Genomic DNA, 3,979 nt, shown 5'->3' with positions numbered 1-3,979 from the left:
TCCATGGGTTTGACCTTTCATCTGACTCCGCCTCAGTGTCCTGCATTCGGGTCCACAAGTCCCCTGCCATATTCTGCTCCCCTTCGCGTCAGTCGAGCATAGCTCGATATATATATATAAAAAAAATATAATAATATATATATATATATAATTATTAATTTTTTTGGGGGGGGGGGCGGCCCGACCGGCCCAAAACTAGCGCAGCCCACCTGCCAGCGGGCAGGTAGATTGTATGGCCAGACAGTCCAGCGGTGGCTACGCGCGAATCATAGGAAGGGGAGCAAGATATGGCAGGGGACTTTTTCTGTCAAAACTCCGGTTTTGAAGAAAAGCACTCCATACCTTTAAGAGGTGATAACCACTAATAAGCTGCCAAACCAAAAGGTCTATCATATCAAAACATAATCTAGGGATGTATAGGAATTTAAAAATCACATCTAGAATTTGCCCAGAATTTGGTAATGAAATGTTCAATTTGGGGGTTTGGCCAACTGTTATAAACTGTTTAATAACCGCTTCCAATACAAACGGAACCAAATTAATTGTAACAGTAGTTTGAAAAACATTAGTGTAACATACATAATACATACATGCAATTTCAAAGTACAAATATAGTGTTGTCAGGGCTTGACATTAAGCTTTTTCAGTGAACTTATCTATAACTTTGCATACCTGCATTCTTATGAATATGTTGGTTTTGTTTTTGATGAAATACGTGCTTTAGGGAGGGTATTAAGTTATTTAACATGATGGCATATTTTACATGTGAATACAATATTACTAAAAAGGTCATATCATTGTTGTTATTTGTATTTTGTACTGTGCAGCCAAAAAGGCTATCGTAAATCTTTGCGCAAGTAACGTTATTTATACTTATAATATATACTATACTATATATATATTATATTAGTTTACTCTGCATAAGACTGCAGGCTTGTGTGTTGTTAATATTGTAGCGAATGGGAACTTGGTAGTGTAACTCGAACCCCGATCTCCCGCATAAAAGAGTTAAAAGAGTTAAAAGAGTTAACTCACTTGGCGGAGCTTTTAACGGGCCTCGGGGGGGCTGGGAACGCGGGGAGGTTAGTTAATGCCCCATGCGGGAGTCGAACCACGATCTCCCACATAACCGGCGGCCGCGCTAACCACTATGCCAAGTGAGTTAACCCTCTAAAGGTGCTAACGGACCTCATACATATTCGTCACGTCTACCATTCTAAGTTAGCTCGGCTGAGCGAAAGAGTTTTATTCCTTTTGGGTGAGGAGAAAATAAAACCATGCCCAGTTCATCGTCTCCGATATTGATTCTCCCCGAGTGCAACGTCGGTGGAAGCTGCCATCATCAACGTTAACATACGTGATACATGTTGTAATTCACTGTGTGGGCACGGGGTGGCGCTGTCACAATACCTGAGGCAGGTGTCTATAAGGTAGCATGTCATGTGTTGTTGTCGTCAGGTGTAGACCCCTGATGATGTGGGTCTCTGAAATAGAGGAATACATCTAGTTTGACATTAAATTACCATCCTTATTATAAACAAAAAATATTTAATGGGTCATTTTTTATAGGGTGCCTTTTCCCTCCCCAGTACAAATCAGGTCGTATTTTGTCTAAATTTGGACAAATACTAATTCCATTAGTTTTTTCATGTATAGTCAATTGTTATTTATTATGAATACAATGATATGTGTTGTTCATTCAACTTCAATCTAAAAAATAACTAATAAAAACGTATACATTAATTATTATTTAATTTTCCTGATCAATATATATTGAATCAATTTGTTGGGGTTTTGTCCACCCTGTTTTGCTACTGTTACACTCTGTTAGACCTCTGCCCACCCTCTTATGTTGGAATTTTTCTATCATAGTTTAATTAAATTACCAAATAGCAAGTGTATATTTATAGTTACATAAAGATATGGAATGGGTTGATTACACATGTTAGAAACTTGTAGTAATTCTGATCATAATTCACTTTTCTAAAGAAAAAAAGTGGAAGAATATGTCCCATTCTCATAATGTGCACTTATTTTTCTCAATATATGCTGTTTAAAAATGATTTCATTGTAAAGACAAATATCTGATTAGAGTGAGGGACATATAATTCCTATTTAAAAAGTATTTTAATAGCAATCATGCACTGAAAACACAATTAAACAATGATGTCTATGTCCTATGTCCTGCCTATGTTGTTAATATATCTAAATCAGTGGAGGCTGGTGACTTCCAGAATTGAGGAGGCCAATTTTGTTTCCGCTTGCTCGCTTCACTCGCGATGGAATGTTCCCTGTTCTTCTTATCTGTCTTTGTTAAACATTATTAATTTGTGTTTGGCGGTACTGAAGGGATTGGGACACTCTCAGGATGGTGGATGAAGCAGCTTTTATTGCCTGCACAATGGGTCATCAAATAAACAAAACAATTGGCATGAATCTCTGGTCCGCCTGCAGCAGCTATTGTCCCTTCTGCTCAGGCTCACAACATTCACCACAACATACTACATACAATCAATGACATGTCAAAAGCACTCAAACACTATGTCAATCAGACACACAACATACAATTCAGAATAATACTTCATCCATTTCTAATATTTATCCTGCAGAACAGCACTCATACGCGTGTGGCGGAAAAAGGTACTACACGGAGGCCAGGCCTCCTGTTCCCACCCATTTTCAGTGATTTGGCCAATCACATATTGCCATGAAAAAAATTGCATTACATTGACTTCTATGTGAAACCACTTTCCGACAGGAGGCCTGGCCTCCGTGTAGTACCTTTTTCCGCCACACGCGTGTATGAGTGCTGTTCTGCAGGATAAATATTAGAAATGGATGAAGTATTGTTCTGAATTGTATGTTGTGTGTCTGATAACAAATATAATTATTGCTTTTTTAAATCTCTCTCTCTTCTCTCAAATTATTGGGGAGGCCAGGCCTCCTCCACCTCTATGGAGGAGCCTCCACTGGTACACACACACACACACACACACTACTGTAACACCAGCAACAGAAATAGACACAATTGCTAATTATGGGTCACGCTATATGGATCTATATAAGTGGTGGTGTTGTTGTCAAGGAGATGCTTGTGGTTTGACCCTTTAAGTCTTTTTGGGGAGTTTGAATCTGAGCCACACGCGAGTGTTAGGTAGGGTCATAGTCAGGGGTGCACATAACTGGTGCGCCAGTGCGCATGCGTCGCCAAAATGCATGCTGCGCGGCAGATCAGCCGCATGAAGGCGCTCTTGCGCACCAACATTTTTTTTTTTTTTTTTTTTTTTTTAAAGTTGATTTCTGTGTTTACAGAACAGAGCAGTGCTTAAAGAGATGTCCGTTTATATCAGCGTGTTTAAAGAACAGACATTCAGTTAGTGCTTAGAGAGATGTCAGTTTATTTCAGTGTGTTTAAAGAACAGACATTCAGTTAGTGCTTAAAGAGATGTCAGTTGATTTCATTGTGTTTAAAGGAGTCGGACAGACTTTCATTCTTAAAGAGCAGTCATTTGATTTTGCATTTGTTTCTTTTGTTTTGCACACAATAATTTGGTCGTTCATCTTTATTTATGAATAAATGTCGTTTTGCTAATAATATATCCATGTATCCCTTTTTTATCCATCCTGTGGGACGGGTCGTGACTCGCGAGCTCGGGGAGCACCAAGCAGCATCCCTAGGCGCTCCTCTGAGCACTGGCCCCCAAAAGTTATGTGCACCCCTGGTCATAGTCATAGTCAGGTAGACGGTTAGGCAGGGTCAGAGGATCAGGAGAAAAGCTGCTCTCAGGTCTGCAGATTCTCAGGACAGCGCCACTGGTGGACTGAAGATAGACACAGATAAACTCAGTTTACCCACCTTTTCATTGGGGTGAGTAGGATTTAGCCTCCTTTACACACACACACACACACACACACACACACACACACACACACACACTCACACACGCACACACTCACACACTCACACACACACGCACAC

Source organism: Nansenia antarctica, assembly GCF_963989245.1.
Source record: "Nansenia antarctica genome assembly, chromosome: 18".
NCBI lineage: Eukaryota > Metazoa > Chordata > Actinopteri > Argentiniformes > Microstomatidae > Nansenia > Nansenia antarctica.
Note: the sequence above shows the minus strand (reverse complement) of the source record.